Source organism: Manacus vitellinus, unplaced genomic scaffold (genome assembly GCF_001715985.3).
Source record: "Manacus vitellinus isolate BGI_N305 unplaced genomic scaffold, ASM171598v3 scaffold_7_pilon, whole genome shotgun sequence".
NCBI classification, from domain to species: domain Eukaryota; kingdom Metazoa; phylum Chordata; class Aves; order Passeriformes; family Pipridae; genus Manacus; species Manacus vitellinus.
In genome coordinates, this window is record NW_021940813.1 from 862,126 (window position 1) to 879,523 (window position 17,398).

Genomic DNA, 17,398 nt, shown 5'->3' on the forward strand with positions numbered 1-17,398 from the left:
AGGAGCTTCCGAGGCAGCAACACGGTGGAAGGAGATTTTTACTCTTTTAATCTGACTATATTTGAGACAGGGCTTTTAAATTCCTTTGCTCTCTCTGGCCAGGGTTGCTGAACACGACAGACAACCTGCAGTAGGTTGTGAGGCTGAAGCAGCGGTGAGCACATGTGTACAAGTGGTATATAAATCCTGAAGTCACCTCTGTGAGCATCTTTAACCGTTTTATTTAGACACAACCTTCTTTTTTAATTTAAATTTATTCATTTAAAGATAGACTATAACTTAAAAGTCAACTCTAGAAGAAAGACTCTTTAATAACTCTTGAAATAATTTGAAAGTCACTAAGCAAAGCTAAGAAACTTGCCAAAATTGTAATTTCCTCATATACATCTCACTGCCTGTTATCTAATGTCTAATAAATAACGTGGTGGACTAATAAAAATGGGATGTTTTACCTACCAGTTCAAACTGTTTGTCTTGTGCATCGGCTCAACACTTTTCCCATGGGCTATATTTTTGAAATAAATAAATATGCTATGTGAATATACAGAACTTAAAAGTTTCTTCTCCAAAATGAAACATCATATATAGGAATATAAATGGCTATAAATTAAAGTACTTTATGTGCATAATGTCGTGTTTGTCTTGCATATATTCTCTAAGCATATCAGAATAATTTAACAAGAAAGCTGAGAAAACACAGTGTTGCAAAAAGATTTGACAAGGATAAAAGTGAAAACTTGAAGACATATTTTGTTTAAAAAAGTAAACCTCTTCCGGAGAGTAAAAAAAAAAATTGATTTATTCACAGTAAAAATCCAACAGAACCTGTTTTTCTAGAAATATCTCTGAATTCCCAAGCCCAGATCCATTCCTACTGGGGTTTTCCATCATGTTGGTTGGTGTTGCTCCATCAACTTCAGTGGAAGTACAACAGGTTCAAAAACAGCCTGAAGTTCAGCCCAGACTGGCTCTGGCAGAGAAGTCCCTGTTTCCACCAGAACATTTTCTCCAGTAGCTGGTGACTGTGGCTGAAGCTCATTCAAGTGTCCCCTCTTCTTTTCCAAAACTGTTTTGACTTAGTCAAGACTTGTTACCATCTGGGGATCCTGACCCCAACCCACAGCAGTTACATCCAAACTCTGATGGCCTTCACTGTCATCTTTATATCTAAGGGAATACAATTGAAAATAATGAAAAATATAAGTTACAAGCATAGCATTTACAGCAGAAAATAAGAATAATATCTAAATTAGATTGCCAAAACTGATAATGTCAGCGATTAAAAGTTGAATTAGATTGCTGTATACTATGTGGAACTCAAACAAAAGACACTCTGTGTGAAGGAACACTTGCATGAGGGTTCCAGTAAGTAGTTTTTATCAAATACACATCACATAACAGAAAATAAGAGCTACCTATTTATAATAATATTTAATTTGTTGGATTCTTTTGTCTCAAAATGTCCTGTCTTGTTTATACTATGGAAGCTGTTCCTACATTTACATACTCTCTTTGGGTGGATATAAATTTGCAGGGTTAAAAAATTTCTTCCAACAGCCAAGGCTACAAGATTTTCACAGTGGAAAAAGCAATAAAAGCAAAAAGGCCTTTTTATTTCCTTGCTTTACCCATCTTTAGACTAAGTTTTCCATCACGATAGCGAAACTTTAGTAGTAAATTGTTTCACACTCAGAATGCCTAAAATGCAATCAAACTTAAGAGAGCTTTTAATTAAATATTTGCATCTCTTAAACAAAATGTTTTAGAAAAAAATACTTTATGGTCTGTACAAGAATCAACTGGTAACACACCTGGAATGAGAATGATTGCTGAGATTATGAACCTTTCGAAGATGTCTGGTCAATGAATAACTCCAGGATAAACGTTTCTGAAAGATGTGGCATTTATATTTCAGAATGCCATTATTCTTGGGAAAAATGACTGGTTTTGAGTCATGGAAGGCTTGCAAGTATATATGACAAAAATTAATCCTTTGTTGAAAAAGGGAAAACCACACTAAATAACTGAAAACCTTTTTGAAGTCAGCTTCCTGAAACGTTTCCTATTTGAGGTTGTTAGAACTTGTCTGATTGAGGAACCCCAATGGAAATCCTCTGCATTGGCCATCAGTGCTGGAGATATCTCCAAGAGCAGTGTGACACACAGCTCCCACTAAAATATATTCATTTTACAACACAGCAGTGATTTCAGCTCAGAAAAGCTGAAGAAACAGGCAACAAGCATCCATAAATTATAGCTACTCAAAATGAACTTTAATGTGTGACCACACTCACCCAATTAAAAGTTTTTCTATTTTCAAGTAGCATATTGGTTCTAAGGTTGGAGTATGAACAAGGAGGAGAAAAGTGACATGGGGTTTTAATCCCTGCAATGTTTTGCTGTTGAGATTAGAATTGGCATGTGGTTTATTTCTTTAAGAAAAAAAAGAAAAAAAAAAAGGAGGGGGAGGGAGTTGGCCATGGTTTAAGACTCTGAGTGTGCAACTGCATGTACCTAAAGTAAGCACTCCAGACCTATAGGTGAGGGGGAATCAGGCATTTGCATAATGATTACAAGAGCCCCAGAAATGTGTGCAAATAAATGCTTGATTTGGTGCAAAAAAATAGAACATTTCCTTAACTGACGTGAAACTAAATACATGTAAATTTGAAACTTTGGTCTCATTTATAGAAATATGTTTTACCCTGCTATTTAATATACTCCCCACATGCACTCTCTTGCAGTGCTGTCTCCAGAGTCAGAGAGGTCCGTGAAATAAAACCACATCCTTCAACATCACAGCTGTAGGCACCTGAATCACTGTGTGTTTCGACATGTTTATGCAGATCAGAGGCGCTCTTAAAACTGAAAACAAGGCAAAACAAATAACAGATATAATAGCACGGAGGAGTAGCCTTGTGGTTAATGTTTAGGACTGGGAGGTAGAAATTTTTGGCTCTGACAATAACAAGTGAAAGCGGAATATGTGTAAATTGCTTCTCTACCTCAGTTTTTCCACCTGTGAAAAGGGAAAAGTGCAGACATCTCTTTGATGTGCTCTGGATTTCATTTTCCATTCCCTCTTTCTTCCCACACATCCACACCGTGCCCAAATCTGGGTAATTTTTCCACAATTATCCCCCTTTTTTATGTTCACGTAGAGAAAATTCTTGTCCACTGTCAAGCAGTCACTTCATCCTCTCTGGTCTAGAAATTCCGATTATTTCCTTCTGTCCACCCACAAAGCGAACTCAAAAGTGCTTAAATATTTTATCCCATTTCCAGCATCCAAAGGCCAAGCCCCTCATCTTCTCAGGCAAGTTTAAACATAATTTGCCAGTGCTTATATATGCAACTTGGTCCACCACATCACAATGCCATGAGCCTTAAGTTTTCTCACCTGCTGTCACAGAGGGGACAATGGAAAGGATGTTCTTGATGCTGTCAGGAATGGATGTGTGCTTTCAGTGAAGAGGCCTTGTGCCCACCATATCACAAAGGGCACATGTAACATGGTTAACTGGAAAGGATAATAGAGAAAAAAAACCTGCTTTCAGTTTTGTATTGTCTGCTCTCACATACGACAAAAAAAATTAAAGTATCATATTAAAATTATCATATTTTAATACAGTTGGGAATAAAATATACAGAGAAAGAACGAGATCAGAATGGAATGCAGATGCAATAAAGGGTGTTGTGAAATAATGGTCAAATAGACCATTTCAGATTACTTCCAGAAAATAGGTGGTAAGTGAAACAGACCTAGAGGATCGTGTTTCATTCTCTGGGCCCTCACAAAAAGGATGATTGTTGTTTTGCCCGTGGCACTTTGGGAGGGTTTCTAAAAGGTGGATGTTGTCTGGAGGCCTTCTGACAGATGAGCACTGGCAAATCTACTTTTAAAGTATTACCACTCTTAAAAAAAAAGTGGCAGAAAGAGCGTCTGCCCTCCACCTCCCCGTTTCACATTCGGATCTATTTGCCTGGGGCAAAGCCATGCTCGGTGCTTGCTCAGCTGCCAGACTTTGAGCTGCAGTGGCTGAGACACAGGTTTGCTCTCTGGCAACTCTGGAGCTGGGAGAACCTCTGGCAGACGGGCAGGAAGGGCTGTAACAACTTAATGCTGAACAAACGCTGCTCCGTGCGGATGAATCAGCAACCGGATGAATTCCTGCAGCGGGAAGAGTCTCCATGAAGAAGGTTTGAATTTAGGCAAAAATCTGTTTGGTTTGAATTTGATGCCATGCATTATTTCGTAATCAGCCCAGTGTTTTATAAATGTCCAGAGAAAAACATGCAGTTGAAGTGCTAATGTTTTCTCCAAGAAAAGGAAGCAAATATAATGCACTGTAACTATTCTGGAATCACTCCTTGCATAGGCACTTTTCCTTGTAGTTTGTCCTAGACCAGGAATTTTTTATTTATTTTTTTTTAAACTCCCTAAATTCATGTGGAAAACTAGTCTGGCATAATTTAATCTGCAGAACTGCATCAGTGAATCTCATCAGTCTCTCGAAATGGGAGCATCCAACAATTTGTTAGCGTGGAAATAAGTCCGCGTAGGGAGCGATTTCAGAATATCTTCAGCATTTGCATTCACATCACAGCTTAGTTCAGCGTCAATACTTGTAGGCAAGTAGGCTCTTTAAAAGAGAGTTTCCATGTTTATCAGAGAGCTGTTACACAATGCACTGGGGTAGGAGTAGGAGAGTGTCATGTCTGCACTGGCAGTCTGCACCAACATGCAGACGTGTGCTGCCAGGATTTTTAAAGAAAGCTGAATGATGAGGTAGGGACGTAACTGGCTTTAATATCTGAAGGGATTTGGGTTGTGCCTGAGCATTTGGACCATGGGATGTCTCCCAGCTCCCTCAGCCAAGTTCACAGGGCAGCTGGTTCACTGTGGGTTGCTGGGCCACGACACAGGTTCACGTAATCCTTGCTCCTGGTCCAGCCACCTTGTGATTTTCCCTGGCTATGCAAGCAGAACACAGGCAGAATTATCAGGGGACAAGGACAGCCAGGCACACTGTACAGTTCACAGGGTTTTGAGTGCAGCCAGAGTGACCAGAAGGAAATAGTTCAGTTAGCCATGGGCTTTATATAATATATCAAATCTGCCTTAATCTGTGTTATGCTTTAGTTGAAAAAAAAAAGAAAAAAAAAAAAACAAACCCAACAGCATATTTAAACAGCTTCGTTAGTTAATAAAATTATAAACCCCCTTGATTTGGATTCTTTTCCAATTTCTTTTCAAAAGCACCTTGAGAGAAAGGAATAAAACAAAACTAATCAACAAAACAAAAGCAATTCTCTATTTTCTAGCATAAAATATGAAAATTGAGATATTTTAGCCAGATGCACGTCAACTATAAAACCATTTAAATACAAGCATGGTCAGAGCTGGGAGCTCACAACAAGCATCTAATGAAATGCAGAGTTGCTCAGCATCCGTGTGTTGACTTGCAGTCAGTGAAAAATCGTGTTTCCTTAAGAATGCAACTAGAAAGCAGAATCTACCCTCACTGAGCAAGTCTGCACAAAGCTGCTTGTGTGTTTATACAGCCTAAATGTTCCCAGGTCTGGCTCCATGGCTCGAACATTCCTACTCCCAAAGCAGAGACCCACCCGCCTCTCTGCATTTCCTGTGTGTCCGACAGCAATATCACAGGTTTCCTCGTGCTTAGATGCTGCAGGATTCTTTCCCAGCAAGTCATAGCTGTTGTGGGAACCTCTGGGGACCTGAGGGAGATTGTGGTTAGGTCAGGGAAGGACTGCACTGTTTGAGTGAGGCTGATTATGCACTACAAGGTGAGCAGAGCTGCAGCCCAAGCTAAAACACACCTTTGGCTCCAAACAAGCCCCGAGTCGTGGAAGCAAGTAAACAGATCTGCATGGGAGCTACTGCAAAGCAGAAAAGCCCCTCAAACTTTCTGATTTGAAGGCACAAAGAATGGAATTTCCAGGTAATAAAGTCCTGACCTTCCAGCATTTGTAACACAGTTGCCCTGGTTTCATATACTGATTTTCTTAACCATAGAATCATAGAATGGTTTGGGTTGGAAGGGACCTTAAAGATCATCTCATTCCTGCCTCAGGAAAGGCAGGAAAACTTTCTTTAGACCAGAACGTTCTGAGCTTCATCCAATCTGGCCTTGAACACTTCCAGGAATAGGGAATCCACAGACCCTCTGGACAACCTGTGCCAAGGCCTCACCACCCTCACAGGGAATAGTTCTTCCTATTAGCTGATCTAAACCTGCCCTCCTTCATCTTAAGGCCAGTTCTCCTTGTCCTACCACTCCAGACCCTTGTCTAAAATTCCTCTCCAGCTCTCTTGGAGCCCCTTTAGGCACTGGAAAGGTCTCTAAGGTCTCCCTGGAGTCTTCTCCAGGCTGAACATCTGAAGTCTGCAGTTTATCCAACCTGTTCTGTACAAGGTGACCTTGAAAAAAGTATGTTTTATTTTAAAGAGCTCTGACTTGCCATGTTTCCTTATGTGATCTCATAGCAGCCTTTCATTTCTGACAGTTCTGACAAGCAAATATTTTTTCTGAATTTAAACAGAAACGACTCAGTGGCAATGCAAATAACTTATGAAGATTTATTAATTAATAACCTATAGCTGTCAGTTGCATTAATAAACTAATACAGCACTGAGACAGTTTCAGTATGCTTTTTCATTACCAATTTAATTTAGGCTTAATGAAATCAGTTGTTTTTCAGTAAGTCAATTTTATCCTAAACAGAACAACAATCTGTTCAAAACACCAACAGCTTGAAATTTGAGATCTTCTGTCAATTAGTGCACCTACTTTCCATCACCAAAAGGTCCACAAATCTTAAATATGTTCCAAGCACTTAGAACCAGAATAAAAACACCACCTCTCCCTTCCTTTTTAGCACATCAACACACAGTTGGTTGAGGTAGGGAGCGTTCTGGTGAAGAAAATGCTTACTGGAAAAGCAAAGCTGGAGAGGAAAAAAATTGCTTTTTGACTTGAAAGTAGTTAAATGCTCATTGGGTTTACTTGCAGAGATTTTTTTAATCCAAGTGTGGCTCCCAGAGAGGCTGTTTCTTCAACAATCAACAGTCCTTCCCATCTGTGGGCAGTTCCCCAGCATCAGTGGAATGTCACACTGTGCCATGGCCACCAAGGGAAGACAGGCAGTGCCAAGGGAAAAGCTTTTGTGCTGAAACACAGACCTAAAGGTGTTCTGTTGTTCACTTCCATTGCTCCAGTTCACCAAGCATGCAAAACCAAGAAAACTTCTGTGCCTCATGAAAACAGTGGCCTTCCTGGAGCTAACCCTGCTTTCATGCAATGGACTTACATGAAAAATAGTAATATTTATTAAATCACACACACATGTTATCAAAAAGCACCTTGAATTTTAGAAATATAAACAGAAATAAGAGCACACCCATTTACTGTCTTCTGAAACTTGTCTCCTTGCATGATCAAAAATCTTGATGTTATTGGAGAACATCCCTCCACAAATAGGAGATGATACAACCTTGTCTTGAGTGTGGGTTCTTAAGTACTCCCATAGCCTACACCTTCCTTGAAATATGCCTAAGAAATCTAAGCCAAACAAACAATAAAAAAAAGCTGCACGAGTACTGTCCTCTTTCTTATGTAGAAAGAGAAAAGATTATTACATAGTTATGTCTTACTGTTAATATATTACTTTATATATATGTATACAGACATTGATGTGGTCCTCTCTACATCTTCCTAGTCTCTGGAGAGCCAGGATGGTGGGGTAGTGAGTACATGACAACTGCACATCTCCAAGAACTCTGCCTGCTGATCTCCTTTTTTGTTTTTATCTTCACACTTTCTGTCTTCACGTTTACGTTCACCTGGTGGTTAACCACAAGCAATCAGCGATCCACCAAACCATCTTTGCATATAAAAAGCTCTGTCCTCAGATCTCTAGAGCTCAGGAACCCTCTGGTGCTGAGGACACAGTGCAAGCTTTAACAGCAGCAGTAGAAAGCTCTGACAGTTGACACATGACAAGGGCAAAATCCCAAGAAGTCTTATGTTTAGGTGTAAATAGAGCTGAAAAACTACTTTTAGGAAAAAACTTCAGATAGATGTAAAGAAGTATCCTATTCTCTCATGCAAAAAAAGCAGCCACAAGTGTGTCTTATCTACCTTATAGAGGTAAAAGCTATGCAGAAGGCTACCTTTTTAGAAAGGTGAAAGATAGCCTAGACCCAATCAAAGACTCTAAAGAATCAAGAGGACTAAATTCAAATTCAAGAGCAAGAGGTGGGGAAAGATAAAATGTTCCTGATGATAAGAATAATCAAGTGAATCAAACTCGGTGACTCGTTGGGTATCTTTTGGTCTCAGAAATTAATACACAAAATTCATTTAACAAAGAGTATTTGCCTAGTTCATTTAACCAAGTAGGTGCTTCATATGTTCCATTTCTGCTATTCATCAGGACATTTCTGCAAGTAGAACAAGAGTGTGAAAGCCTTGATGACAACCCACATCCACTGCAATGGGTAGAATACAGGCTGGTATTCCTGGTGCAGAGTTCTGAGCTACAGATTAACATGGTAAAGGGACAGAACTCTAAACTCCTTATTAAAAGACAGAGGAAATCCTAAAACCTCACCCTGCCTACAGTGAGGAAACAGGATCATCAGTGTCTCTGTCACCTCTGCAGAGTACAGGACACTTCTGATGGAGGGACCATAAAAAAAAGCCAAGCATGTCTCAGTCAGAAGCTGGAGGACTGATCATCCTTCTAGTGCAACGTGAAGATTTCCATCTCTGTTTAACCCCAGATTCAAAATGTGACATACAGGACAACAGACTGAATCCCTGACTTTCTATCTGGACTTCCTGGCTTGACCTCAGACCTGTGTTGTCACAGTGGACTTGGCTGGTGGTCACTGGGCTGTGGTTGGCTCTGGGCAGCACCACCAGACCTGCCCTGTTCTTCTTTCTCAGGCCCTGTGAGGAGACTGCACCCTGTCAGTGATGTCCCTGCCTAACTGTGACCCTTCTCTCCCAGTTTGCCCCTTGCAGAGCAGCCCACTCTTGGTGTACCCTCATGAATTCAACCCAATTACTTACTGAGGGTCCCTGGAAAAGGCTGATCACCTTCTATCCATTGTCTCAGTGCCACGACAAGCTTCTTCCACACAGAGATGAGACCTCACTGGCCTGTTAGGTTGTGGGAGGTGTGAATGGAAAATTGTCTTTCATGCCTGGACACCATGATTTACATGTCACTTTAAAATGGATGCCACCACTCCGAATGTCAAGAACACAGACTACAACAGATCCTGTAAAATTCAGGACCTATTTTTTTGTGCTGAGGCAGGATCAAGTACACTTTGCTCTCAGAAAAGGGTCTTCTGAGTTCCCCAGTGATAGATAGCCTCTATTATCTCAACAGGCCACAGTATTTTAAAATACCCTATTAAAATGGCTTTCCTAATTTGTAACTTGCACCTCTCTTGTTATAACTGATGGAGTCCCTTCACCTGTCCTAATGGGCTTTATTCTCTAAAGCTACGGTCACAATGATGGGTGAATTTTGTGCCTCTAAAGACTAGAGATTCTACATTATCAGGCCCCTGGAGTGAGTTCCCCAGTCAAAAAATAGTCCAGCTGTCAGCTAATCTCAAGAGGGAAAATGAACAAATTTATCTTGCCTTGCATCCACTGATGAGATTTTGTCATTAACAGCCAACCCAAAAAGCAACTTTAACCCATAAATTGAAGGGACACATATCTGGAGGGGCTCACCAAGAGGGTTCCAATCGGATCTGGACTTTATTGACACGTTTTACAAAACAAAGCCAAACTGATTTGTTTAAAGCAAGCACAGAATGATCTGTTCCAGGGCCAGAGTCCCACAAATCGCCTCATTTTTCTTCAGCAGAAAGGCTTTTCTTCTGGAGAGGTTCTGCTCCTACACTCAGTGGGTCTGAAGCTGAACTGCACACACAGCAAATACAGCCCATAGTTTAGCCCTTACTCAAGCAACCAAGGCATCTGCTATGAAAGGCTGTCAATGGAATGTGGCTTCTCCAATACAGCCAAGGGCAGGACATCAGCTTTGAAGCCATGGCAATAATTTTAACACAAGAGGTAGCTCTCAACACAGAGAATGCATTAAAAATGCTCTTTCTTACCACAGAGCTGGGAAAAACTAGGACAGCAAAAGGTGTGCTCTTCCCTTGATTTGAAGGGATCAGGGGAACGGAAAGAACAGTAAGCTCACCTTGAAATACTGTTATGAGGGAGACAGCTCTGATCCTGCCTGATAGAATGCAAGTGAAAAGTCTGTTTGAATGGTACATGAACTATAAACCACAAGCAGACTCATGAGGAAACCCAGCCTTGTTTAGTACTGGCACTTCTCAGCTTGGGCTAATTGGGAATTGAGGGCATTCAACTCCCAATTAGTCTAAGTTGAGAGTTGCCAATGGATTATAGGAACTATTCTGTTTAAATAGTGGTGCTATAAAATAGAAATGCTTTTGCAATTATATTAGATAAATTAAAAAAAAAAATAATCTGAAGATCTCTCACAAGTTGCTATGTTAAATGTAGCACTAAGTGAATTTTGTAAGAAACGCTGCAGTGAAAGACTTTTTAAAATAGATTTTTTTTTTTCATATGAACTACTTTTCCAGTGGCAATAAACAAGTTTCTTCTGATTTGTATCAGCTTATTCCTCAGTATCATACATGAAGAGCAACATGCTTATAAAACCATACTGGGTTACTGAGGGTAACCTTAAACCAAAATAGAAGCATGGAGAAGACAAGACAGTTCTGGCAGGTAATCAACTGGCATGAATATAGAATTAAGTGTTTTTAGAAACCCAACAGACACCAGTAAATATTGCAGTAACATTTAATTAACTCACTCCAACACAGACACAATTACATCAACTACAAAAATGTAGAACATTCTGCAGTATCCACAACACAAACCAGGCCCTGGATTTTCACCTATCCTCTCATGGCTGAAAAATCTGTCTAGGCTAACTAGGTGAGTAGTCCCCATTCTTTGTGGCAGGGATGTGCCTGTTAATGTGCTTCTGCTGATTTATTTCTTTGGTACATTTTTACCTTCTCCTCTCTCTCCACTTCTCCCTGCTCCTATTCATGGGAAGGCCATGAGGGCAGTGCAGGTAATTCCAACAGAAATGGGAAAGCTGCACAGTGACTGAGTTGAATCAAGTGTCAGGATGCAGCACTGCAGGAGTCAGTACTTATGTGACATGGGGGACTAAACCTTAACTAGCCTCTGCCTCACTCCACAAAAAATCCACACCTGAGAGTGAAAGTAGACTCATATTGCATTTTCTTCAGGTGACACAAGGTGTCATTCGACTGCATCAACTGCATCAGTCCAAATTCAGTGTTCCCCTCAGCTCCCAATAATTTAACCCTTAACCTCTCTGCTGTGCTGGCACAAATTTTGTAAGGCCACACCCTGAATTTGGGACAAGGAGCTGATCTGGCTCTCAACCAAATCAAACACTGGGGAAGGGAAATGGGAAACAAGTGAAACTCCTTGGGCTGATGTTGCCATGCTGACAATGTACAGCTGATTAAAATGTAAACAGCAGTCTTTTTTTTTTTTTTTTTTAAGAAAAACATATAAATGAAAAAAACCACATTTGTTTTGGATTATCTGGTTTTAATCATCCTAATCTTAGCAGAGTGGATTAAACTAAGCTGCCAGGCATTCTGTGTGTGCAGAACAGAGTGTTCACACAAGGAGTTAATCCAGGCAAACCCTGCATTTTAAATTCATATTCCAATGTATTTCACAACAGCTCCCTAAGGGAGACAAGCCCTTATTTCCTCTGAAGGGCTTGAAACAGGATCTGAGAACTCCAAAGGTCTTGTGTATATGGAAACATACAGGCATAATAAGGTGAATCAACTAAAATATTGAGCCAGACAGATCGAGAACCACTTCACTTCTTAATCAGAGTAATCATATGGGGCTTAAACCCATTTTAATTTGTTGGCACCAAAACTTTGAGTATTTCACCGGAACTTTCTTGAATATTCTTTACATGTAAACAGGAGGGAAATGTTTGGGGCTGTTGCCTGAGTTGGAAGCTTTACCTTTGGGGGAAACTGAATCCGACAGAGCAAGAGGTACCACGAGTGTCAGGGGAAGCTCTATGGGTGATTTTCAAAGAGAATTATGTTCATAACTGTGGGAACATATTTGCAGGAGGGTGGGAAAGGTAAGCAGTTTTTTCCCTGCCCTCAAAATTCTCCTCTTTCACAGTGTGCCCTACCCCACCTTCTGGGTCTGGTGGAGCCTGCCTACTAGGTTGGGAAACATTCTTTTAATTAATAAAATTCACGACATAGTTTGAACTTGAAAAAACATGTGTGAAAATATTTAGCAGAATGCTACGGAGTCCAGGGTTCCATCAGCCAAAACTGCCCACCTACATAAATGAAAAATGGAACATGAAATCAATTAAGTGATTTTTAAGCATGTTTTTCAAGCAAAGGCTGTGCTCACTGACAGATGCAGCAAAGTAAAATTCTGAGGGCTTTGAACTTTTTCTGAATCTCTCCATTTTTAAAATAAATAGACCAATCATGGCAGTATGTGAGTAAAGACTGATATTGGTATGTATTAAAGAGCATTAGTAACAAAAATAACTGCTGTAAGAAATATGATTCCTGTAAGATACGAGACATAAGGGCAGTAAGATTTGTTTGTAACAACAGTTTGCAATCAAACTATGCAAATAATGCAAAAGTTGTCATAACTAATGCTTAATATTATATATTTAGGTTTACAGCTCTAAAAAGAAAAGAATGGGGTACTACATGTGTAATCCACTAGTAAATAAAAACTTTTATTTACAGAGATAGAGTTTCTCACAGACTGACGAAACAACAGAACACTCTCTATAAAATTCACTCTCAGATTTTTATGTCATTCCTTGTTTGATGTAAGGAATAATTAATGAAATGAGAGGTGTCAAAGCCTTATGTGAATGCAGATATGCTAAAGTCAGAGCCAAAAGGATATTTCTAGTCATTCTCTCCAGGAATAACACACAGATGAGAAGGAACTCACCTTTTATATGTGTAATGGCAAAACAATCTCCAAGCTGAAATGTTAGTAGGAAACTGGAAGTGAATTTAGACCTAGTAAGGTGAAGGTTAGCAAAGCAGAGCCTGGACTATAACCACCACCAGAAAACAAAAGTAATTTCACTCCACCACTGCAATATATTTACTTAAATATCACACTGGTTCCAGTTCAAGGATGTGATGCACGTGAGGGAGACAATGTCTGTGTAAAAGCACCACCAATCTGACATTCCCTTGCGTGGAATTATATTTTCATCCTCATTAGTGTCTGTTCTTAACCTCAAAAAGATAGTTTACATCATTAATTTTGTCACAATTTTAATATGAAAAAATCATGGGTAATAGAGAAATGGGATTTAAGGATGATAACCCATGAACCTTTGAAAGGCTTAGATTGACGTAAGGAAAAAAAGGATCAAAGGCCTCTGAAAAACAAAGCTGTTGTTTTGATTCATAGTTCGCCATTATTAAACCTACATCATATGATGTTTGAAAATTTGTTTAGTTGTCTCAATTCAGTTGTTTCTTCTTCACCAATATTTTGTTTTCAATTATATCGCTGAAGTGAAACAGAAAAACTCATACAACATGAAAAAATTACTGTAGAGCAGATAAAAAATTTTCCTGCACCTTTTTCTTTTTCTAAGAACTATATTGCTCAACAGTTAGACCAAAGGAGATGGTAAGAAAATGTCATCACACTTGTGGGTGCAAAGGTAATGCTCAGTAGCCATAAATAACAGCTGAGGTTCTGAGGCCAAGAGTGACAGAAGGTCCTTCCCCCTAATGTCATATCAACACGAAGCCACTTTTCATTGGGAATGAACACCTTCCAGATGCAGAAAAAAAAAATATAAGCATCACTATTTATATCAATATTGTTAAAAAAAAAAAGGATATCAACTGCTATTGTCCTGGTTTACTTGATACAGAAATAGCACAGTCAAAACAGAATGGAAAAATGATTTTATTGAACACAGGACACCAAAAAATGGTCAAGATAAAACCTATTTTTAGCTGAAGCCAATCTTAGCCACATTTGGACATTAAACTTATATAAAGAGCTTGTTGCAAATGTCCGATTTTTGTTCCAGTAAAGAAAAAATCCCAAACATTTGCAGCTGACCAAGGAAACATCAGATATTCTGTTATCTTTCTTCAGATGAACAATAAACACTCTGGACCTGGCTATGAACTACCAAGTTCATTTATTTATCTTTAAAACGGGTGTATTAAAACTTTTCATATATGCTCTTAAAACACAAGAGAAGTTGCATCTTTGTCAAAAAGATCGTTTCAGTCCCCTCAAAAAGAAAGAAGATTTGAATTCAAGGTAGCAAATTTTATGCAAATATCACAGAATCCCGGGATGGGTCAGGTTGGAAGGGACCACAGTGGGTCATCTGGTCCAGCCTCCCTGCTCCAGCAGGGCCATCCCAGAGCACATGGCACAGGATTGTGTCCAGATGGCTCTGGAATATCTCCAGTGAGGGAGACTCCACACCCTCCCTGGGCAATCTTTTCCAGTGGTTTACATTTTCGTGGTTGCTACAGTAATAATCATGTGTTACTTGCAAAGCTAGTGGGACACAGCGTTCAGAGTGAGCAAAAATACCCAGTTATGAGTCAAATCTAAAGAACGCTGAAGTGAAGTTAGGAAAGAGGGAAAAAAAGGCAGATAAATATCAAGTATTTCACTTGCATCAAAATTCTCCCAACAGCGAAAAAACCTCCTCTAAAGTCCTTTGGAACTGATGCCAGCTATGCCTGTTCTCCAAACATGAGAATCCTTTAGAGGTAACTGTGAAAATGGACACATGTTGTTGGCGTTCCGGGATCTTTCGCCCCAAAAATTCGCGACTTCTCCACCAACCTTGCTCTTAAAACACAAGAAAGAAGTGACATTTTATGGAGCACTGAAATCTGCATGAAATGCAGAAACCTGCACGAAACACATGAAATCTGCAACTGGGCCACAACCCTGAGAATGCCCACAGTACTTACACGTGTAGTGACTTCATACCTTCTGTGAGTAACCTTAGCAGAGAAGCTGGTAACTGCTATCTGCTGATAATGCACTAGATAAAACTTGCAAATCTCAGTGGCAAACAGATTTTTTCGCTGTCTCACAACTGCAGCAATACCACAGTGCTTTGTTCCTTAAAGCACAGCTTTTTGCAGAAAGGCACTTCATAGACTTGACAGGAAATTTTTGTAAAAATAAGTATTTTCCTAGGTATATACTGTGACACTCTTCAGCTTAGGTCACAGAGACATTGTTAATGTTGGTCCAATTTTACTTTTTTCACCTTTAATTAAAACTCATTCACCTTTAATTAAAATGTCTACACCTGTAATTACACTTGATTACAGTGTTAAGAATAAAGAGCAGGATACACAAGAGCCAAACCAACTATATTAAAAAGTCTGGTATATTATTGCTATTACATCCACAGAGACTGCCTGTAATTTTCTGCAGAATTGGATTTTTTTGGTTTGCTTTTGAGTACATTTAATACTATTTATATAAAAAGTGTAAAACCCAACACCCATCATAAATACACCAGTGTATGTACCCAAATAAGGCAAATATCATACAAACAGTAATAGTTTCCATTTTTCCATAAAGATTCATACGAATGCTGCTTTAAACTTAGAATTACGTAGCAGACCAGTTCCCTGACAGGGAAAAACTCTGCCATTCAAAAATAATTTGCTAAAATCTGCACGTGTTGAGGCCCTAATCTTAAAAAACCCCTATTTAAAAAACCTTCAGCAGAAATTCTCTTGACATCACTTCTCCCATCTCTTTCCATATAAGTAATAGCTGTCAATAAAAAAAAAAAAACATAAAACACAAAGAACCAAGATAATCAGGAATGAAGCAAAAAGCAGGTATGAGCCCTTGACTAAAGGCTTCATGCAGCAGGAGCTTATCAAAGGTGAGGTGCAGGTAAAATGAAGTCTGTATTATTTTTCAGGAAAACTGAAGTTGGAATGATCTCCTAGGCTAGGAATAATCTCCCAAACTGCAACGTAATCCGTGTGACAGGTGAGACATGAATGACCTGCTGTTTCCAGGGGGTGCTGTAGGTTCCTGTCCAAGCGTTCCACAATATGATTACAAAATTCCTCCCTGCATTTCCCTACAAAGCAGCATTCTTTCCATTCACATGGTGGGATCAATTCAGCATTCCTGAATTTGCTTCCAGGGGCCGTTGCCTGGAATTTTCAGGAGCACAGAGAAGTTTTAGTTATCACATTGCATTTCTGTAAAATGCTTCTTGTAAAATTAGTGGTCAGGATTGCAGTATCCTCAATGACATGAACATTTAATTTATTTTTTAATTACTGGATGCCTTTTTTTTTTAAGAAACTCAGGCCATATTTTGCAAACATTTACCCCTTGCCAGAAGCCACAAGTTGTAACATTTTCAGTCCTACAACACAGTAGGAGTCCTGTGATCACCATCAACAAGCATCTGCTGAGGGTGCCTTTATTGTAATTTAACTCCATGGTAGAATTTTAAAACCTCTTTCCACACAGAAAGCCAAAGCAACCATTACCAGGAATGTAATTCCAGTCACTTTAGCCCGACATCAGCGTGGGCTCCCACTGAACACTCACCTTTTCTTCTTCTTAAGATCCAGCTCTGGAATTGGCACAGCCAGCCACTAAATTGATGAGAAAATGGGCCCAAGTGAAAGCTGAGTGTTGAGGGGAATGATGAACAGATAAATCAGCTCAACTGGATGCATGTCTGTATCAGTATAAAGGAAGCAACAGGAATATAAACCAAGGAGAAATAGTCCCACTGTTTTTGTTTTCCTGACTCTGAACAGATATAACAACAGCAAACTTTATTTAAACAAAAAAAAGAAACCTACTGGCCCGTTCTCCATGGTTTTCCACCTCCCTGCTCTTCCCTGTGTTACCAGCTTCCAAGATCTGCCAGTTCAGCTGCTGAGAGAACCACTCCCTAACTCACTTTATTCCCAGCACTCTTGGATTAGTTTTAAGAGTTTAAAGAGCCTCCAAGCAGATCAGCTGATGGAGCTCAGTCAGCAGCAGACTTGGGAAGGAGGATGGCAACAAGCAGCTGGGAGGAGCTTCTTCCTTTTCTCATCAGCCCATAAAAATCTGGAAGACAAACTCTGTCCAATAGCCTAAAGCATCAGTGTAAAAGCCTGACTCTGTCTTCCCTGGTGCTGATTCTATTGATTAAAAAAGTTGGGCACTGACATAATGCCAGGTTAAAAAAAAACATGTGTGAAAGT

The 17,398-nt window shown here is 39.6% G+C and overlaps 1 pseudogene; it reads right to left on the minus strand.

The window, feature by feature from the left end:
• Positions 1–833: 833 nt before the first annotated feature.
• On the minus strand, positions 834–17,023 carry LOC108641566 (annotated as a pseudogene).
• Between the last annotated feature and the right edge of the window lie 375 nt (positions 17,024–17,398).